This window comes from Pipistrellus kuhlii, unplaced genomic scaffold, assembly GCF_014108245.1.
Source record: "Pipistrellus kuhlii isolate mPipKuh1 unplaced genomic scaffold, mPipKuh1.p scaffold_m20_p_4, whole genome shotgun sequence".
Classification (NCBI taxonomy): Eukaryota; Metazoa; Chordata; class Mammalia; order Chiroptera; family Vespertilionidae; genus Pipistrellus; species Pipistrellus kuhlii.
In genome coordinates, this window is record NW_023425540.1 from 74,482,378 (window position 1) to 74,506,272 (window position 23,895).

The window sequence follows — 23,895 nt, forward strand, 5'->3', positions numbered from 1 at the left end:
TTACAGTCAGTGATCACCAAATTCCATGCCCAATTCCATTTCATCTCCTGGACTCAGATATGTTTATTTCATAATTTCAATTCAAAATGAGTAGATAAGTCTCTAGAAGCAGGGGAGAAGAGTAGGATTCTATACTCCAATCCTGGTCCTCTAACTCGGGAGTCTCTCAAAAGCACAATTTAGCTTCTCAGCCTTCCTTTAGGAATTGACAAAAGCCCTCAGGAGAAAAGGCCTTTGTCAATTTCCAAAGGCCCTAACTGCAGCCTGCCTCCTCTGGTCCAGGAAATTCTTTGCTATATAATATTTTAGTTTCCTGGTACATTTTCAAAAAAAAATGTACATCTTTTATAATTTACCTTAGCAGGAAGTTGGTCTACCGTTACTAACAGCAGTACAATTTTAACCTTAACTTGGCCCTCTAATCTTGACTTTCTGACCTGCTCTTTTGAGCCAGTTGTGGAAGACAGTGCAGAGGAACAAGATAGCAGCAAGAGAAAACATTTTGTAGAGGTTGAGGGGCTGCCCAATAAGATTGTGTTATAATCAATCTCATCAAGAATGCTCAAGTATTTCTGGAACCTTAAGACATAATTCATTGGCCTTCTAAACTTGGGCGTTGAGTACTGGGAGTCAGAAAATCTCCACTTCTAGCCTAATTTAGAAGAAGAAACTTACAGAGATTTTTTTTTTTTTTTTTTTTTTTTTTTTTTTTTTTTTTAGCACCCAAAAGCAACCTTTTAACAAAAGCTCTGTAGGGTTTTTCTTTTGTGATTGTATTCAGGGGCTTTGGCTCTACCCTGACACATATAAAACTATAGGCAAAGTTGGTTCTGTGACTTGAAGAAGTGAGTTAAAGGAAGTTTTAAAATCACTGGCACAGGGTCTTATCTTGGGAATGCTGCAGATAATAGCACAATTAGATGGAGCAATAAAAGAATAAAAAGAAACTATTATGCAGATGTTTGGACATTAAAAGCCATCTATGCTTAAGATAATGCCATCTTCCTAAGAAATGAACGGAAGAGAGAGAAAGGTGAAATTTTACCCCATCCACTGCTAGCTATTTTAATATTAGAACGCTGTGTGATTAATATTACACCCTGGGAAATTTTATCCTAAGAATTCTTTGTGTGTGTGTGTGTGTGTGTGTGTGTGTGTGTGTGTGTAACAAGCTCCAGGTTTCTCATTGCTCTCTCCAGGCACACCATTCTCCATGAATCTCCATGTGTTCAACAACCCGAAAGCTCTCCAAATGCCATCACTTTGGGGGTTTTATGAAGATTTCATTATATAGGCATAATTAAATTATTATTGGCCATTAATATTTCCATTTAATGATTGGCCAACAGTCCGTTAAATTATTGGCCTTTGGGGATTGGTTCAACCCCCAGCCCTTCCCTCCTTCCTCGAGGTCAAGGTCAACTGAAAATTTCAACCCTTTAATCACAGGGTGATTTTCCTAGCAATCAGCTCTCATTCTTAGGTGAGTTCCAAAAGTCACCTCATTAATACAATGAGACACTTTTATCACTGTCATCACTTAGGAAATTCTAAGGGTTTTAAGAGTTTTGTGCCAGAAACAGGGATGAAGAAAAATATATATTTCTCATTAGATCATCATTTCACACAAGGCAATGCTTCAGTTGTGGTGCAGTGAAGGTGACAGCAGTGGGGACCAGGCCGGTATCTGGATAAGAAAATATTCTGCCCAAAGGTTCCAAGAGTAGGCACCCACCTCCATTTTCTCTCTCTGTCCCACTCCTGCAGATATTGATGCAGGAAGTACATGTCAGAGAAGGGTAACTTGAGCCAGAAAGTGTCAAGGAGATTACAGAAAGCAGAGAATGAGTAATCTCCTAAGGTTATAGTTGAACAATGAGCAAATGAGCAGTCTCCTAAGGTTACAGTTGAACTCAATAAACCAAGAGCTGGTTCTTAAAAAGATCAATACAATTATGGTTGAGCTCAGTGGATGGAGCATTGGCCTGCAGACTGAAGGGTTCCAGGTTCGATTCCGGTCAAGGGCATGTATCTTGGTTGGGGCCACATCCCCAGTAGGGGGTGTGCAGGAGGCAGCTGATCGATGTTTCTCTCTCATTGATGTTTCTAACTCTCTATCCCTCTTCCTTCCTTTCTGTAAAAAAATCATTAAAATATATTTTTAAAAATTATGGTTGAAACAAAAAAATATAAAAATGATGCGATTTTAATAGCTCCAAAAAAAACCCTAAATACTGAAGTATGCTGACAACAATAATAATGCTATCAAAGAAATCAAAGAAGTTCTAAAAACCAGAGACAGAGCTTTCTTTATGACTCAGCAGTCCCATATCTAGAGAAATACAAATGTGTGTTTGCACAAAAACCTGTACTCTAATGTTTATAGCAGCCATATTCATAATCACCAGAAACAACCTATTATACATAGGCTTCAATGGGTTTATGGGAAAACATCCACTGGAGTATTACTCACTAATAAAAAGTAATGAGGTATATTGATGAATGCAACAACATAAATAAATCTCAAAGACATTATGCTGAGAGAAGTATGCCACTCTCAAATGTTACATACAGTATGATTCCATTTAAGTAACAACCTGGAAAAGACAAAACCATAGCAACAGAGAGGAGATTGATCATTGCCAGGGCTAAAAGTTGTGGGTGGGGTGTTCTTAAAAAGGGCAGTGTGATAACAGACTCTACTATTTTGACAGACTCACACTGCCCTTTTTAAGCACACATTTAAAAACTATTATAGAATTCTATATGTTAATGTTAGTTTTACAACATGTTAATTTGAAGCACATATGCACAAATATCTTGGATGGATAACAAGTTAAGAAGAAATGAGGCCGAAACTGGTTTGGCTCAGTGGATAGAGCATCAGCCTGCGGACTGGAAGGTCCAAGGTTCGATTCCGGTCAAGGGCATGTACTTTGGTTGCAGGCATATCCCCAGTAAGGGGTGTGCAAGAGGCAGCTGATCGATGTTTCTCTCTCATCGATGTTTCTAACTCTCCATCCCTCTCTCTTCTTCTTTGTAAAAAATCAATAAAATATATTTAAAAAAAACATTAAAGAAAAAAAGAAGAAGAAATGAGGAAGGCATTTGAATTCATTAAACCAATGGTCAGCAAACTCATTAGTCAACAGAGCCAAATATCAACAGTACAATGACTGAAATTTCTTTTGAGAGCCAAATTTTTTAAACTTAAACTTCTTCTAATGCCACTTCAAAATAGACTCCTCAGGTCATGGTATTTTGTGAAAGAGCCACACTCAAGGGGCCAAAGAGCCGCATGTGGCTCGCTAGCTGCAGTTTGTCAGCCACCGTATTAAACCAAGCTCACCCGATGTACATCAGAGGGGGAAAAGGGACCTTTAGAAACATGCTAAATTGTTAGAAACTCAGTTCAGTCTTTTAAAAGTCAATGGAGATCATAATTTTTAAAAGTCTCCAGATTTTTCTAAGACAAAGAAATGTTAATCAAGGCCTGGAAGCCTGGAATGTTCTATGGTCTTCTTTCTCCCCCACCTCTCTTATACCCCCTTGAGGAATCCAAGGACACTAGGCCCCTAACAGTACAGAGTGCAAGGATATCAACTTTAGGTTAAGGTCAAGGGCCCACTCAGAGGGATTCTGTACTTTGAAAAGAAATGTGGGAACAAAGGCAAACTTTCTGAAGAGGCAGGTTTAATTGTCCCAAACAATTTTGTATTAAGAGACAGTGACAATGATTAGTATAGCACAGGAGAAAAAAAATCCTACTCATAAGAAACCAGGAAACAAAGCCTATGCTAATTTCAGTACTGAGATGCATGGAGCACAACTCTTAGAGAATAGACTGAAATTAAGTGTTTTTGAATATAGACCTGGAGAAGAAAGACATTTTCATTGAGATCTGGTGATATGGTTGCCAATGCCAATTTTTAAAATTTAAAAGAAGCCTGGGAAATATTAAATGCTGGCGTCTGAGAGAGTAGACAATAAACATAAGGACTCTATTCCCAGCCATGTTAAAAATACAGTGTAGTAACTACCTCTTAAAAGGAAATCTTTGCCCAATTGTGTATTCACAGAGTATGGACTCTGGAAAACTGACAAAGACGGCAGGAGACATAGTAAAATAAGACAAAAAGTATTTTCCCACCTCCGTTCCTTTATAAACCAACTAGTCTCTGTTCTATGGTTTTGTGGTTGTTTTTTTTTTTTATTTTTTTCAATTGCTAAACTAGGTTACTGAGGATTACTTATAGTTTCTAACCATTGAGAATGTTGGATTAAAGCTATATTAATCTTGAGTTATGAAGCTTGGGTTGCTAATGGTTAAGCTCTTTTTTTAAATATATATTTTATTGATTTTGTACAGAAAGGAAGGGAGAGACATAGAAAGTTAGAAACATTGATGAGAGAGTCATCGATCAGCTGCCTCCTGCACACCCCCTACTGGGGATATGCCCGCAACCAAGGTACCTGCCCTTGACCGGAATCGAACCCGGGACCCTTCAGTCCCCAAGCCGACGCTCTATCCATTGAGCCAAACCGGTTTCGGCTGCTTAAGCTCTTTTATAGTCATGAGGTAGAGTATCAGACAACTGCACTCAGGACTCTTATGTGACAGCCCACAGGATCAGTAGATATTTCCCAGGACTACTCATCTCAGGTATATTTTCCTATACTCTGTGTTTCTAGAAAGCCTATAGAGATTCATTACAATATCAAAATTAGGAGGACAAGGCTTATATATAAAATAACTTTCTAACTAATAATGGCAAAATATGGGAAATATGTGAATTCCCAGGGCAATCAGCCAAGATGGGGCTTAGATTAATCTAAGTTTTTATGTGTCCTTTTCAGAGATTCTATATGCAATGCACTAAACTTGAGCAGTTGGGAGTAAGACTCATAATTTGCTTACCTATATCTAATGCTAGCCTATCCTAGGTAGTTAAGATACCAGGAATTACTTGGTACAATGCAGAAACATACTATTTTTGGAAGAAATCTATACTGGAATGAATTTGGGAGAAATATAGACTGGATATGAGATTTAGCTTTCACTTTCCAACTATATCCTTTAAGAAGACCAACAATAAAATCTCTTCACTAAGATCTTTTGGCAAACATTGTTTTGAAAACAGTTTAGTTGCTTGAGGATGCTGGACTGATTTGCTGTGATTAAAATGAACTTCCAGATTTAAATAGGGAATGGGGAGTGGGAAGGTTTAGGATTGGGAAAGGACCAACAACAGTACTTAACTTGCAGAGGCAATGGAACTGGTTATCACACTGAGCAACAGGGCTCTCAGAAATGTCTCACTGCAGAGATGTTTCTAAGTGGGTAATCTGTCATTGGGTAACTGAAGGAAAAACTGGCTCAAGGACTTGATTCGTATTAGGCAAAGACTCAAACCATACCCCTCTAGAGTTCTTGAACAGAAATCCCTTGAAATAAGGGCATATACTTCTGAAGCCCTTACAATAATGTAACAAGTAAATACTGTGAATTTGTGTTCTAGTGTTTTGCAAAGGGACTAATTGTCACTTGAAAAAATGGACATGTCCTTCATTTTGGGGGTCACTGGACACTGAGGATTCAGAGTAGTGTTTTCCCTGGAATTGTGTCATAAATAGAGATTTTATCCAAATCTACTTCACATGTGAAGTTTGTGGGATACAAAGTCATTCCATATATAATTTCTCATTTTTAGAATGCATAGTTAGAATAGATGTCTCAATAGTTATCAGAATTCCCTTAATGTCTCCTAGGCTTTGATGAAAGACTATTGTAGTAGGAAAGAACAAGTAGAAGTTACAGAATCTCATTCTCCATGCTAAAAGAGTTTAAAAACAAAGCATTGTAGTGAGTATCACAGATACTTGTACCACTGTCAAAGTCTGCAAGATACAAAGAAGATAATTCCTCTTACGTATCTACTAGGGGCCTGGTGCATGGATTCATGCACTGGTGGAGTCCCTTGGTCTGGCTTTCGGGGATTGGGCCAAAACCAGCTCTCTGACATCCCCTGAGGAGTCTCTGATTGGGAAAAGGGTGCAGGCCAGGCTGAGGGACCCCATCAGTGCATGATCGAGGACAGGGAGGGCTCTAGGGTGTGTCTGGCCTGTCTCACCCAGTCCTGATGGGCCAGACCCCAGCAGCAAGCAAATCTACTGGTAGAGCAACTGTTCTCTCATGGTCAGTTAGCATCATGGCGACTGGTTGAACGGTCAAAAGAACAGTCCGACACTTAGCATATTAGGTTTTTATTATATAGGATAGGATTTAATTCTCCATTTTGTGTCGGTTCTTGATGTACGCAGGCTTGGAGAGGGCTATTAGAGAGTGATACTAGACAATCCTAACTGTAATTAGGTGAGACTCCAGTGAAAGCTGCTTTTTTAGATGTGGTTTCTTTACTGGGAGAAATGGATAGAGGAGCTCCTGGAAACTGATATACACACATATATTTGATTAAATTTTTTTCTAATAAGCATTGAATTTGCTTTAATTTGGCAGTGATAGCAGTAACCTTTACCAACTTAATCTCACAGGTGTGTCAACATTTCATCTAATCTCATGATTGTTTCATCTAAATCAGCTGATTGTTCTCCCCCACATCTAGGCTGCTAAACAGAGATGGGCAAAAGTAGGTTTACATAATACAAGTAAATAAAACAACAACAAATCAATAATAATACAAGAACAAACCGTGTTTCACATACTCAGAACTGTAAATCTACTTTATCCACTCCTGTATTCAGGTGTCCACTCAGTATCTCTACTTGGATGTCTTATAGGGATCTCAAATTGAATATGTTCAAAAACAGCTTTTGATTACTTTCTTTTCCCATCTCAGTGAGTGGTAATTTCATCTCTCTAATTGCTCAAGGCCAAAAAAGAATAAAAATAAAACAAACTCAGATTCCTACCCAAACAAAATCACTCTGTTTCAGTATATTGATGAATGAGGCTGGAGAATGGCGAATTGCAAACACATTAGTTACTTTAGAGAAGGGGTAGGGTGGAGGGCTTAGTTTAAATTCCAATACCAGCACTGTGAACTTGGCATATCACTTTAAACTCCCCCAGTCTCCGTTTCCTCATTTGTAAAGTTCCTCATTTGTAAAGTAAGAACCTGATAGGGCTTTTGTGATGCTTAAAAGACTTAATTAATGTAAAGTAATTAGAACAGTGTCTGGCACATAAACAGAACCTAATAAACACCTTGGTCAAGATACGCATTTCACAAAATGTGAGGTAAGCCCATGGAAAATATGGGAGCTTTCCTCCTGCAAGAGATTTTGGGTTGCTTATGTTCACCCACTTACTGCCAAGGGAGACAAATGCAAGGGTTACTCTACCTTTAGTGGGCTGCTCCAACCCTTTACCAGCCAACCCCAATAATTAAACAGTTTAAAATGGGAACAGGAGAATGTTTTCTTGGAGGCAGGGCAAACAGCTCTTTCTTTGTTCCCTTGTAACCCATAAATCTTTATTCATTTTCTGGCATTGGATAAGAGAAACAGAGGAGGCTCATAGGAATTTTAAGATACACTACACACTTTTCATCAATTAACATTTTGAGAAAACAGTTCTTAACCTATTAATGATTCTTGAGTGGATGCTGAATTCTTGCCCATAAGGTTTTGAGTGCTGATGTGACATCAGCTGCCCAGTGTGAACTGGGTGTTGGGTAATCCACCTATCCATAAATCAGGTATGCTCAGGAGACCTGACAAGCCTGCCCAAATGCTTCCCTCTTTTGTTTCTTTCTTTTTAAAAAAATTAATTTCAGACAGGAAGGAAGGAGGAGAGAGAGAGATAGAAATAAAAATGAAGAGAAAGAATCATTGATTGGCTGCCTCCTGCGTGCCCCCTACTGGGGATTTGAGCCTGCAACCCAGGCATGTGCCTTTGACCAGAATCGAATGTGGGACCCTTCAGCTTGCAGGCCTACGCTCTATCCACTGAGCCAAACCAGCCAGGGCTCCTGTTTCTTTATGAGCATCAAGACAATTATATTGGACAGCTTTTCTTTATAATTAAGTTGGAGCCATGTGGTGGGTTGAGGCCATGTGTGAAATAGCACGTTACATACAACATTCCACGTGTATATTTTCTCTCTTCATGGGGCTGGAAATAAAGGAATAGGATATAATTGTGCTGCAGATAGAAGGGTCCTAGATCACTGAGACATTGTTTGGAAGAGAGATACCCAACCCACATCGAACTGGGATATGAATGAGAAATAAATTTTTATTGCATAAAACTACTGAGCTTTGGGAGCTGTTTGTAACAGCAGCTAGCACTGATTACACTGACTAATAAAAAGCATTCATCATCTAGTATTCCTGGAACTGAGCCCAAGCAGGTCCTAAAGGCACAAGTAAATTGCAGGAGCATATGGTTTATGCTCTCAGGACACCTACTGCTGTCACATTCTCAACCTCCCTTCCTCATACCTGTGGTTTCATGGGGTATTCATTGTGTGAGCACTAAATAGCTTTCCAATTAATTTCTTTTCTGTTTAAATTGGCCTGTTTGCAACAAGATACACTCATCATCCTCAAATTTTGGAGGAAGATAGGAGACTCTGTAAAACACAGATAAAACCCAAGGAGTCTAAATTCTTTAGTCCTTGGCCCATTTTGAAAACAGAATCGTAAAAAAATCAATATATTGTATGTATGCTACCAAAGGGCCCACACATAGAGAATAAGCATAGTCTTAACATGCTAGAAATGAAGTCTACTTAGTCTAATTTTCTGATTGTAGAGCGGGAAACAGGTATAGATATTATCAATCAACTCCCCAAGGTCACATAGCTGGACAATGGTAAGCCCAAGACAAATATCTGGCTCCTATAAGTCTCAGGTAGGTTTTACTGCCAGTGGCATTAGGGAAGGGGTGGGCTCAAGAAGAGCATCTTTTTTTTCTACCCACTGAAGGCAGATTGTGTCCTCCAAGACAGTACATTAATGATGCTTTCAGGAGGCACCTTGTGAAATAGCAAGGCTGAATGATAATGAGAGAGATTGTATAAATAAGCTCTGGGGAGGCAATAATATCCTCAATCAAGCCATAATATTTGAACATTATCCCTTTTATTTGAAAGTATGCCTGCAAGTAAAGTACATTATGTTGAAAATTCAATGGACTTGTTCCAAAAAGTCACTTGTGGCTCCAGGAAAACTCAAGTAGCACCGGCCATGATTAAAAGTAAGTGCCTCCTAACTCACAAATGTGCCAATGGATTGTTCTTTTCCCAAACTATCAGGTCAATAGGCTGTTACATTTTAATTATCTGAATTGAAAAATGGAGAAAGAGTTCATACATACATAGAATACATAGCAACTGAATGATTTAAGATCCTAAAATTTCAGGGGTGCATAGACATTAGCTATGACCTTGCCCAATCTCATCATTTAACCCATAAATGTCTGAGGCTCAGTAAAGATAAGTGAATTGGCCAAAGTTGCTTAGTTGTTCAGGGTCACATTCATTGCTAGTTTCCAGGTGTCCTCACTCAGTTAATGGCAAATCAAGATTCTGCATTGGGACATAGCTCAGTGCTTCTTAAACTTTAATGGGCTTAAAGACCACCTGGTGATATAGTTACATGCAGGAGATGGAGTTAAATGCAAAGGATGTGGTTAATGGCAGATTTGGATTTAGCAGGACTGAAGTTTGCCTTGGAACCCGGTCTAATGTGTTCACAGGTAATGCTGATGCTGCCCACCCACAAACCACTCCAACTTGGCTCTGCATTGGAAGCACCTGGGGCCTCCTGGGGAAGCTTTAAAAATATCAACACCTGAGTCTTACCTCAGAGATTCTGATTAATTAGCTCTGGGATGTGCCCTGGGCTTGGTTTCCTTCAACACCCCTCAGATGATTCTGATGTGCAGGAAAGTTTGAGAACCACTGCTTTACAGTTGCTTCATTTCACATGTGAAATAAATCTTTACAAGGAGGATGGCCTTTAGCCATTCTCTAATTTTTAGAGAATCTGCACCATTATTATTATTATTATTATTATTATTATTATTATTATTATTTTTACCAATTGAGTTAATTAGAACTAGTTCAGTGAGGTCATAGTTGGCAAATTAATTACCACAAGGCTAGTGAGTTTGACTCCTTATGGTAAATGCAGTTTACAATTTAAGAGAACAAACAATTATCTTAACAGATGGAGTCTCCTATAACAAATATCCATAGTTTGATATAGGCCATAAATCAAAAGTCTTCGGAACTATTAAAATCAATGTTTTAATAATACAGGAAAACTCTACCCTCTTAAGCAACATTTTAAAATACCTTTGTGGTGACAAGATAGAGAATAGGTAGATATTTAAATTAAACTTTATGGTGACTTTTATGACAATGCGCATCAAAACTGTCAAATGTACCTATATAAGTTAGTAGTTCAGTGCTCTGATATCTCATAAACACTCACATCCATCGCTTCTTCAGTTTCACTTGAAATGTTGCCAAAGCAATTCTCATGGCTTCTGGTTTTATGTTCAGTTTTAATTAAGTCTGAATTCAAGGTAATTAGGGATTACAAGAATTCATTTCCATTCTATTGACCTACTCTGCTTTTCATGTCATCACATGATATTCCTGCACATAAACTTGCCTTTAACCTTCAACATGTGGAATTAAGAATTACATTTAAAAGCCATCTCTATCAAGTTGCCTTGCCTGGCACATCTGCTTGCCAGGTCTACCTGCCAACCAATCAGCATCAACACTGGAAGAGAAAGGCGAAATCCAAACTTCTAATTCCAACATTAGTATTACTGACAAAGTTTATGGTATCTTAATCTTTAATTTATAGGTTTTTCTCCTGGCAGTCACTGAGACTATTAAAATGAATTGATAACAAGAAAAATCATTCAGTGGGTAAAATGTAGCATTGTTTGGGGTTAGAAGCAAAGACACCTGTTGATATGTAAGGATCTTTGGGAGGTCATGTTATCTATTCCTTTACCTTGGTTGAAGAACATTGACCTTGGCAAGCAAATAAAAATGTAGACCCCATAAACTGCATCTCTTTGGGAGTCACCAACTGATGTTCAGGATGGCTTTGTACATTGAAATAAACTTAATTTAACAAAAGTGGTAGGGCTAACTTATGCCAATGACCAGTTATCATGTTCCTGGTTTGTAACATGTAAAAGGAGTTATTTTGTAAAGTCTTTGAAAAGCCCTTTGCCCAATTAGAACACTGCCTTACAGATTCTACGTGTCTATGGAGGGCAAAATGGCTTGAGCTTCTGGAATTGTGAACTGTCTGGAACATACCCTAGAGAGACTAAAATTCCTTTCCTGAGCTATCGTAGGTGTGGTGTATTATAAAGGTCCACTAAAGATGCCTACATCCACTAAAGATGCCCAGAACCTCTGAATATGTTAGGTTACATGGCAAATGTTGCAGATGGAATTAAGGTTGTCCGTCAGCTGACTTTGAGATGAAGAGATCATCCTAAATTATCTGGGTGGGCCCGATGTAATTACAGGTTCTTAAATATGGAAAGGGAAGCAGATGAGAGAACCATAAAGGTGGAAATATGAGAAGGACTTGGCCAGATCTCTTTGAGGATGGAGGAAGGGGCCACAAGCCAAGAGAAATGGACCTCTAGAAGCTGCAAAAAGCAAGAAAAAATATTCTCTCCTAATTCTCTAGAAAGGAAGGTAGCCTTGATGACATCTTGATTTTAGTTCCATGAGACAGATTTGGGACTTCTGACTTGAGAATGGTAAGATAATAAATTTGTATTCTTTTAAGCCATTAAATAGGCAATCATTTATTACAGCAGCAATGAGAAGCTAATCATCAGGAAAACAAAATTCTAACACTTTTTGAATTTTTCCTAGAGAATTTAAGAAAAATCATCTTCAAAAATGTTCATGAGGCTGTGTAGTATAGAAAACCCATCTTGATAATGGCTCTGTCTCCCTTTTGTTATGGCATCTTCTGTCCCCCCCTCAGTTTCCTCCTACTGCCTTTTCCCTCCATGCATCTGCTTTTGCTCTTCCCTCCTCAGTTGCAGCCTACTGAAAACTCACTGTTAAATGCCTACTCACCTTCCAAGTCCCAATCTTCTTTAATGGGTCCAATGGATCATCCTCTCCTTTGTGGCACCACTGTTCTCAGCACACATCTATATAAATATAAAACCCTAATATGCAAATGGACCAAATGGTACAACAATCAAACAACCAGTCACTATCACCTTCGTTGACCACCCAGGGGTGCATGCAGAACATGGTGGGTGTCAACAGCAGGTGGCAGAGTGTGGAACCTAGTGGCATCAGCCATGGCAGGATGACAGAACAGGTAAGTGGGAGTGCCAGATCAAGGCAGGTCAACAGTTGTTGTTATCAGGGCAGGCCTCTGGTGGTTACTGAAAATTCTTTGCTCCCGTGTGCTGTGGTCCCCCCCAGCACTTGCACCTGCTGCTGGTGCCAGCCCCACTTGTACCTGCTGCCAGCACTCAGCGCTGGTCCCAATTGCTCAGTACTGTCAGCAGTTATGAGCAGTGGCTGTCAGCCCCAATGCCCCTGAGGGCTTCTCCACCTCCCCCTGCGATTGGGGCAGCAGCTGTTGCTCACACTCATTAATGGTGCCAGCCCTGCTTGTACCCATTGCTGGTGCTGACCCCAATAGCTCTGTCAGTGCATGGCAGTGGTGGTGATGGTGGAGTGGGACTGCCGGTGACAAATGGGATTGGGGGCTGTGGCTGGAGGGGCTGGTTGGAGGCATGGAGTTATGAGCCAAGACTTGGCCCTAAAACCAGCCTTGCGGCACACAGTTCCTTTCAAGGTGCACAAATTTGTGTACTGGGCCCCTAGTGTTTCACAATGCCCTTAGCTCACTATAACCAAACTAGAGACCCGGTATCTGAAATTCATGCACTCAGGGGGGTCCCTCAGCCCAGCCTGTTTCCTCTAGCAGTCCAGGAGCCCCTGGGAGAAGTCCGGTGAGGAGTGGACCTAAACCTTCAGTCGGACATCCTTAGTGCTGCTGTGGAGATGGGAGAGGCTCTGAGCCTGGCTTCTGGCTAGAGATCTCCCCCTGTGGAAGTGCACTAACCTCATTTGGTCGATTTGCATATTAGCCTCTTATTATATAGGATGATTTCCTTCATGTCTGTCTTACTCTATTCAGGAATAGGACTTGTTCATTTATCTTTTGGTAGCCAGTGACCAGCATGTTAGCTATCATTCTGTGTTTTTTTGTGTGTGTGTGTTTATATTTGACAGATTATATTGAAAGTCTCCTCTGCACCAAACACATAGCAAATATTCAGTTAATGTTAGTTGCAGGTAAATTACTATGGTATTTTAGGTAATACTATGATTGACTTTATTTCTGAGGTTCTTCCATGGTCCTTACATAGAACTCAGGACAGGTTTGTCTTAGGGTTGAATTAGGAGAACCTTGTCTAGCACATGGAAGCAGTTTAATAGAGAGATTAATAGGAGCCTGCAATAACAGTGGAGTTAGCCTGAGTAAATCTGGGAGCCACCACTTACCAGTTGCATGATCTTAGACAAATTATGTAATTTAGTTCTTAGTTTCCTTATCTACAAAGTAGAGATAATCATAACATGTGGTACAAAGAGTTTTTGTGAGAAGTAATTGAGATAATAAAAAAATGCTAAAATATCACTTTGGTTTATAGCTATTATTATGACACATTGTGCTTTCCTTTTGGCCTCAGGTTCTGGAAACTTCAGTCTGTCAATTATGGTCAGTTCTTGTAATTTTTCTCACACTGTGTATCTGTCTCTATAATTAGTTAAAACCCATCCTATATTATGACAATATTTTAATTATTTTAATGAGTTACTTTCTATTTTATTTGTATTAGAACCTTTATTTTGTCACCTCAGATGTTTTATGTACATAGTGGGGTCTAAATAAATAATATTAAAATATCTATCAAACTGGAATATTAGTGCCTATTTACCTCATAAGGTTCTTGTGAAGATAAAATGAAAGGAGGGTATCTAAACTGTTTTGTAGCTAAACCTCCTTTTGAAAATGCCCCAAATGCAATTAACAGTTATATCAAGTATATGAATTAAAGAACATGGTGTCTATATAAGTGTGCAAGTGTTGCTGTAACAGAATACCACTCACTGGCTGGCTTAGACAACAAAATTTATGGTCTCCTAGTCCTGGAGTCTGGAAATTTGAGATCCAGGGGTCTACAGGGCTGGTTCCTTCTGAGTGCTACAAGGAGAATCTGCTCTGTACACTTTTCCTAGCTTCTGGTGGTTTGCTGTCAATCTTTGGCATTTCTTGGCTTCCAGAAGCATCACACTGATTGCTGCCTTCATGTTCACATGGCAGTGTGTGTGTTTGTGTGTGTGTGTCCAAATCTCCCATTTTCATGAAGACACTAGTCATTTTGATTTAGGGCCTATCCTGATGACCTCATCTGAACTTGATTACCACTGCAAAGACCCTATTGCTAAAGAAGATAACATTCCAAGGCCCTAGATTTTAGGATATATATATATATATATATATATATATATATATATATTTGTCCAATGTATATTTAGGGACACAATGCAATCCAAAACAGTGTTCTTGGGTTAGAAATATTAGCAAAGTATGAATATTTGACTTCTGGTAAGTTAGCTTTATGCTTATTTCTAATATGAGGATTGGTCTTTTGATCTCTCCACTCTCTCATAAGCAACTGCCACCCTGGGCTTCATTTCCTCCAGAGTAACTACCACATATGAAATGGTCTCTGAGCACCTTTCCTGCTCTGACATACGACATCTCTATGAACAGACTAACTAGTAACTCAGATTTATGAAGCACTCTGCAGTTTACTAAGAACTCTCAGGTGTTTAGTTCCCATAAGAACCAAGTTCCTATTATCCCCTCTATTTTAGAGGAATAGGGAAATAGTCACTTGTTCATGTTCTTCCTGCTGGCAAATGCCATCTCCTGAGACCCAACATCAGCTCATTCATCTACTTCTGCAACACAGCTCCACATTTTGTGAAGCTAAAGCCATAAAATATTTCTGAAAATTAATATCTGCATCTTGTTACTGTAATTAATGCCATGATTTAAATTTTCCTCAGAATGCCAGAATGTGGCATTTGACTCATAGCTTCATACCACAAGAACACTTAAAAAATAAAGCTTCTGAGCCTGTGAAAATTGAAATATCACATACTACTACCTTTTAGACATTGTACAAAAGTGACTCACTTTGTGCTATGGACAATTATCTCCACTCTGAATACTATTCCTTAGAGAAAAAGAAATTTATTAGGACCAGTGATTTAAGTATTCAGTTAATTCATTTTTGAGCCTTGAGGAACCATCTGGCTTATTTCTACTTTAAAAAAGGTATAAAAAGCTCATCTAATTGTGAGTGTTTGAGAAGCCTCTTGAGAGGAATAGGGAAACACCAGCCCAATCTTTGATTTTATGACATCTGCTTTTGTTAATTTTACTCAATGCTACTTAGAATAATTGTAGGCAAACTGCTGCTATTCAAATGAATGCATAACCCAAGGATATTGTATTTCAGTTTTAAAATTAACAACGGTTTCGCCCTAACTGGTTTGGCTCAGTGGATAGAGCATTGGCCAGTGGACTGAAAGATCCCAGGTTTGATTCTGGTCAAGGGCACGTACCTTGGTTGCGGGCACATCCCCTTTAGGAGGTGTGCAGGAGGCAGCTGATCAATGTTTCTCTCTCATCAATGTTTCTATCTCTCTCCCTACCTCTCTGTAAAAAAGCAATAAAATATATATTTTTAAAAAAGACCCGAGTTCTACTCCTCGCATCCACACTTCATTTAAAAAAATAAACAAAATAACAACAACAACAGTGTACACGATCAAATTACTACCTTTTAGGAAATGCAAGATCCGTGCTAGGTACAATGTGAGATACAAACATGGGCGACATAGGGTCTTGAGTCAAGGGGTTATCAATCATGGAGGATGCCACGTCCCCAGAGTGAGGTGGGGCATGGGAGCCATCCACTCAATGTGTGGTGGGCTTTCAAGAAGGGAGAATTTCCTGTGTGCTTTTGTGGTAGGAGTGGAGGTTTCATTTCATGAAGTGCCCATAGAGTGGCTCTTAAAGGATGGTGGGATTTTAACAAAAGAAAAATGCATATTTATCAAGCTCCCAATATCTCCCAGGTACCGTGGTAAGGATTTGGCATGTTATAGGAATGGATCTCGGATAGGTCTGGAGGTGGGGGAGGCTAGGCCTGAAAAACTGGCTTCTGCTTCACTCGTCCTTACAGTAATCCATCAGGAACAGGGTGGGGTTGTCGTGCATCACTTCTCTGCTTGTGGTGGACAGATTGGCTGATGGGTGCACAGCTGGTGTCATTGGGTGATCAGATAGAAGGGAGTCCAGAGGATAAAAACCCTGGGTCCAAATCAGAGGAAGTTTTTCTTATCTGGGAATCCTCACTTTGCGGGAGCAGGATACTCTACATGTGTGTAGATTCCCAGGGGGATGGTGTGGTGTGGAACCCTGTACCTCCATCTGAGAGCATGTGCTGTGCTCATCTTTGGATAGCCCCACACCTTTGCCACTAAAGAAACTTTAAATCTATAACTGACTATGCCAACCAACTCTTAATCACATTGTGGCAATTCACTCAGAATTCTTTTATTTAATCTGAGCAAAAACTACTCTGTCTACTGTTGTTGGCCAACAACCAAAGACCACCAGGAATGTCGCTGCAGTGAGCAAAGCTAGATGTATCACTTGCCGCAGCCAGGAAGCCAGCACATGAGCGGAAGCAGTGCGGCTTTTCCAAGGGGAATGTTAAGGAAGGGACAGCCAGCCCCTCATCTTTGGAAAATGCTAGTTTATATGGAGTTACTGTTGGGTCAGTTTGTCTTCAGCTCTATTCTGGAACACATAAATCTGAATGAGCAGGTATTCAAAGAATTTAAGTCGGGATAGTTTGTGACAAACATCCTGGTCTGGGTTTGGTACAGTTTTATTTTTTCTGTGAGTCACAGACAGATCTGTTGTTGAAAAACGTGTGGTTTCTATTTCAATCCTCAATCTCCCATTCACAGCCCAGCTGTCCACAGGTCAGTTCTTTGCCTTCTTGCTATTTACTCAGACACTCAGGCTTAGAGAGGGGAAGCTCTTGCCCAGTGACATGGTGAGCCTAGGTCTGGCAAGGACATGGCAAATAATGTAAGCTGGAGGGAAGGTTGGAAGAGGAGTGAACTTGGCAAGGTGATGGGACCCAATGGAGGACAGCCTTGGCTTCAGCTGGGGAACCTTCCTCTTACTCCAGGCAATGCCCAGCCACTGACAGTGTTTTAGCAGGGCTTAGGTATGGTTAGAGCTGGATGTCAGAACCACTGGTGTGCTCCCAGGAGACTAGAGAGCACAGGGACCAGAAGAGAAGCTGCTAGAAAAGTGTACCTGGAATTATGAGACATTCAATGAGATAGATAAATTTTGTTCCAAGAGGAAAGGACAATCCAACAGAGAAGCTGATAATGCTATAAACATCATCCTACCTTTTACATGATCATTTCTGGTGATCAAATTTTCATCTTTTTAGTGAACATTTCCTGTGATTCTTAATGCTGGTGCAGTGGTTCTCAAAGTGGAGGTGAGGAGGGCTGGACCATCAGCCTCAGCATTGCCCAGGAACTTGTAAGAAGTGCAACTCCTCATGCCCCGCCCAGACACAAACACTGAACCAGGTACTCTGGGCGTGGGGCCCAATGAGCGGTCATTTAACAAGCTCTCCAGGCGTTTTCCTGCTCCTTGGCTTGAATTTGAGGAACGACTGAGCCAGAGTGATGTCTGCAAGTCCAGTAGGAGTTGAGCACGCACAGATCTTAGCGAGTGTTAAGCTGTTTAAATAAAAGGAAATCCCTTCACATCTTAACAAACACAGTAGCAGTCAGGGCATTTGGCCTTGTTTGGTATTAAAAAAATCTCTTCCCGTGTCTTTGGAAATCTGGAAGGACAGTATGCACAATTAGAAAATATCATTTTGTAAAATTACAAAGCATAGCGAGTGTGTGTGTGTGTGTGTGTGTGTGTGTGTGTGTGTGTGTGTGTTTGAGACATGAGGGACAGAGAAAGGAGGCACCTTGGGAAATTACGTGCATGTTAATTGCTGCCTGTAGTCTCCCAGTGACAATGTTTTATTTTGCAGCCCTTTAGGACTTTTATTAGAAACAGAACCTTTTTGTTACTGTTTGCTGCCCTGGGAGTTTTAAAAGAACTGATTTTCTGTCAGAAAAGATTGGAATCAATTGCCGCCTTCCCTTCTAGATAGGGCTAAAACATTATTTTAAGAGTTTAGTGGCTCGCCTGGCCTTATCTGTATTCTGAAGGGCTAGTCCAATGAAATAAAATTCATTCATGCCTGTGCTCCTTGTGTTATTGACAAAGCACACACTTTATGTGACTCAAAGCCAGGATCCTATCTTCTGGGAAAACTTCTCTCTAAACTTGTCTGAAAGAATTATTTTATTATACTATTTTTTTAATGTTGGCTCCAGAATACCTGAGTTAGAATCTAGGGGTGAAGGGGAAACAGGAGAGGAGCCTGCACTGGTGATGTGAAAAGACTAAAGCACAAAAATAAGAGGGGCTCCCATCCGGGTTCTTCATTAGAATGTGGGGGTTAAGCAAACTTTTTCCTTATGACCTCCACATTTCTCCCTTTCTAGGATGTTAGCTGCTCATTTGCATGTGTAGATACAATGCATTTTGAGTACTCCTGAATAAAAGAGTAGAACTTGCTTTCTTAAAGACATTTGTTCTTCATCCGATGAGAATAACCCTAGCCTTCATTTGTTGTATATTGACTGTGTACCAGAACTTTATCCAAGAACTAATCCAGAAGCCACCTCACAAGACAAATGTTTCCATTTGACAGATTAAGAAATTAAGGGAGATTCATAGTAAGAGGGGGAGCAAGGTTTACTCCTGACTCTGCCTTCCAAGTAGGCTCTTTGTAAGATACCTCCCTGGTGAACACATTCCACATCTCTAAAGGAAGGCTGGCCCTTGCTCTCTTGCAGGTGCCTGGGATACGGATTTCCTTAGTCACTTTGAGGCAGGAACACAGGGTAGTGGCAAGTGAAGGAGCTTCTGTGTATGCTCCTGACTCATCAATGTGGATGATACTGGGCAGAAAAGAATATTGGAATCATTAAAACTCTTTGTAACAAAACAAATTTTAAAAATAATTTAAAACATTAAATTAAACATTGTGGTTGAAACTAAAGCTCTGCAAAAAAATTTTTCTTGCATTTTGGGTCAAGATATCTGGCCTCTGTCCAAATATTTTTTGAACTAGCAAAAGCAGTCCAATGTACTGATTAGGGTTTGTCTTGTGAGTGTAAATGTGCTTCCTATGGTCTCAATGTTTGTGTTCCCCCAAATTTATATGTTGAAACCTTAATCCCAGTGAGATGTTATTAGGAGGCAGGGCTTTGAGAGGTAGTTAGGTCATGAGGGTGGAGCCCTACTGATGGCATTAGTGCCCCCATAAGAGAGGCATGAAAGAGATGATGTCTCTCCTAGCCTTGTGAAGACAAGCAAGAAGCAGCCATCTGCAAACCAGAAAAAGGCTTCTTATTAGACACTAAATCTGCTGGCACCTTGATCATGGACTTTTCAGCCTCCAGAATGGTGAGAAGTAATTATTGTTGGTTAAGCCCTCGGTCTATGGTATTTGTTACAGCTGCTCAAACCGATTGAGACAGTGCTCATGGGACAGAGGATTTCAACAGAATCCAAGATGCCCAGGAGGATGGAGAACATGAATTTGTCATGGATATTGAGGAAATCGACTTTTCCTGAGGAAAGAATTTCTGAAGAACATCTCAAGTCAACTGTTCTCAGTTCCCAAAGTCTAGGGCTGCTCTTCAGGCTTTCTTGTTGGGGTTACTCTTTCTTGAATGGTAAAAATGGCAATTCACCACCTTCCCAGCTTGCACTGGTCTCCTTTGTCCTATACTCTCTTTACAGAAAGCCCTTGCTGGCTGTGACCTGGCCTTGGTCCAAACCCACAGCAGGACCTGGTGAGGTTGCCTCAGGACCAGGGATCCAGGAGGGTCTTCCACTCCCACATGAAGCTTCAGGGACTCCCACATCAGGAAATGATGAGGAATTCAGGGTCTTGGGGGCTAATGAGTCAGAAAGGAGAAGCCAAACAGGTTCCTAAAACTAAGGGTGCCTGACCAGATCTCAGATGGTAGGAACCAGACAGTAAGCAAAGGAGAGCTGGCTGATAGAAAGCAGGACAGGTCTGGAATTTTTCTGGAATAAGAAGGGCTTTCTCCCAGGAGCAGTATAGGGATTGCATGGGTTTGAAGAACCATGTGTAGCTCAGACACGCCAGGTATGCAGCCAATGATCTCAACCTACAGACGCCTTGTCCAGCTCCTATGTCCCTCTTTCTCCACAGTGTGTGATGGGTTCAAACAAACAAACAAACAAACAAACAAGAACCAAAAACAGGAAATTGGACAGGGAAACTCAATAATGTGATTTTCCTTCTGCAAATTCCTATGGCCTGGAGGCACTAAAATAAGGTCCCTTTAGCTGTTGCTCAGAAATAAGTGGCTGGAGGCATTTTGGTGTCAAAACAGTCCAAAGAACAAAGACCTTTTCAATCCAAGCTAAGACAAGGATATGTTTAAGGTGGATGTGGAAAAGCTAAAATGTTAGAGAGAAAGGAACCAAGCTGTAACTTAGATGGTAGTTTAAAGATTATTCTAAGGAAAAGTTTATATGATACAAAAATTAAAATTTTTTTTTAAAATTAGAAAACTGTTTTTTAGGTATCAGAGTCAGAACATTTAAATCTTGGTTTTGCCACTTACTAAATGGGTGATTTTGGATAAGTCCTTCTCTACTGTAAGTCTCCATTTCATTTTACAGATCAAATATATACTTCATGTATTCCAGATGACAAAGATGAAATGAAATAAGATAAGGAAGCATTTGGTTCAGCATGCCACTTAGAGTAGATATTGCTTATCTGACTGTATTCTTTAAAAGGAAGCTTGCTACAGCTTATCTTTTGTTAGGCTAAAGGGTTGGGGGTATTTGTGGTGGTAAATATGCCAGTGTGCTTAAAGAGGAAGATTGGATTTCATCAAGGGTTTAAGTTATCCTACTGTAACATCAGACTACAGATGACAAAGAAGGAGTGCTGTCAGGGGCCTTCAGGCTGTATCTGGAACATTTGTCAAAGTTGGCTGACTCCTGCTCTATGGATAAGCAAATATCTTGTGTAGTGAAAAAACTTTAAACATTTTAAGAAACTATTGCGTTTGTAAATGTCTGGATTTTTTATGAGAAGAAAAGGCATTTCTTACTGAGAATATCTATTAACATTGTTAAAACCTTTTTTAAAGTGTCTCAGTGCTTCAAAAATTTCATCTTTGTTACCTTCAGAAACATGGTGTTATTTTTACCCCCATTTCTTAGGTGAGGAAGTTAAACTCAGGATTTTGAGAGACTTGCCCAAAATCATGAAACTAGTAAGTGATCAAGGTCTGATAACACTTTAGCTATATGGTCCACACTAGACTGAGTTAAACTGCCTGTTTTGAGAGGAACATGTTAGGTACAGCATGGGGTTTAGGAAAGAGTGAGTTCCTAGAAGAAAAGGAGAAAATGCTATAATATTGATACAGGTAGAGCTTGGGGATTGGGCAAAATGTCTGATTCCAGCGCTGGGCCAAGAAAAGTGCAGCAGGAACTGACAACATCTTTATTGTGCAAAAGAATAAGAAAATTCTCTAAAAAGTGATGGGGACACTTAAAAAATATGTGCTAGCCTGAAGAAATTCCCACTGGCTAAATCTGAGACAATATGAGCACCGAATTGGGTAAAATCAGAATTCATGAATTCATAATGATAATAAATGATCAAATAAATAATCAAGAAGATAAAGCTCCTTCTCACAATAGAAAGCCAACTAATAAATGTAGAAGGAATAAAGGAAGAAGAAAATCATCACAATAATAATGGGTTCAGTTAGAAATTAGCAATGGGTGCTAAAAGTAGACTGAAAGTTTGATGGGGAATGAAATATAGTCTCAAAGTATACCTTTATGAATTATGTCTTTATTAAACAGGACAAATATTTAATTTACAGAAAGTAGATAATAAAGTGTCTCTGTGGTTAAACAAGTATACACAGGAGCCATCATGTACCTTGCTGGATACTACTTTAAACAAAAGCTTAAAGTTAACATCACTAGTACAAGGATACACTAGAACTTACCCGTGGGATTAGAAATCATGGGTTTACTAGAGGAACTAGTTCCCCACTTTGGGAGACATTTACATTTGCCCATTTACACAGAAGGTAGTAGTATAAGATTTAAATTCAGATCTGTCTGACTTCAAAGTCTATGTCATGTCTCACACATAATGGATCTAAAGGGTGTTAATGATCCACAACTGGTGTCATAACTCAGCAGAGAAGAAGTAGTTGGGCAGGACAGACAATGAAATAAGGAGAGATTAGATAGAAGTCACTGAAATGCCTGGGAGAGATGGGAGCTGCCACATGGACTGTAAGATAGCTCAATGGTATGGCTTCCTGATGTGCCCTCTTCCACTGATGACTTTCTGATTTGGAAGGAAATGCAAAAGGAATGTCCTGAGAATTCCTTGTCTGCATGGGTTGTAATGAGGATTTACCAGAAGGCACACTAAGTAACAAACTAAATACAGCAAAAAGATTGGATAGTTAATTACATGGTCAATTCCTCATCCATATTTACACAACAGTATTATGGTTTTACTTTCACCTTGCAAAACAAATCCATTTGGATAAATCAATATTATTTCCCATTACAGTTCATAATCTCCATTCAGAAAAAAGTGCTGAGAGTCAGGCAAGTCTAATACTCTTCTCAAAATAATTGAACAGAATCATACCCAAGAATAGCTCTTAACGGAAAAGACTGGTTACTAAGTATTTGAACAATCAGAAATGCTGCTAAAGATTTTAGAGAGTACCTGGAGGGGATATATTAATATCTTTAATACAACATGATTTTTGCTACATAGAAAGGTCTTTTGACTAATTTTTAAACATTTTTTTTTTAGTTGCAAATTAAGTCATTCTTTGCATTTGGGACAAATTCAACAGAAATGCCAAGAGAAAATAAATGTCTTCTACATATACAAAGCCAACAATTTTACAATTTACTTAAATACATGGCACCTGTGTATACTTATTTGTAACCTAGAGAGACACTTCATTTTATTTCAGGTGGCCATGGAAAGAAGTATTCCACACAACTGAATTAGGTAACTGAAGTCTGAATTTTAAAAACAAACAAACACATCTAGAATAATAAAAGAGGAATATGCAAATTGATCATACCTCTGTGATGCCCACCAGCCAATCAGGAGTGAGTATGTAAATTAACCAAACAAAGATGACAGGTTAATTTGCATATGCAGGCTCTGAGTGGCCAGGCTAGTGGCATTCCAGCTGGGAGTAAAGACTTGCAAAGGCTCCTGAGCAGCCAGGAGGGAAGCCAGGGGAAGGAAGGCCTATTCTTGCACAAATCTTTGTGCAACAGGCCTCTATTTTTTTTTTTTTAATATATTTTATTGATTTTCTTACAGAGAGGAAGGGAGAGAGCTAGAGAGCTAGAAACATTGATGAGAGCGAAACATTGACCAGCTGCCTCTTGCACACCCCCTACCGGGGCTGTGCCCGCAATCAATGTACATGCCCTTGACCGGAATCGAACCTGGGACCCTTCAGTCTGCAGACCGACGCTCTACCGCTGAGCCAAACCAGTCTCGGCAAGGCCTCTATTTTTTAATATAAAACTTAAAACCATTGCCATGCCACT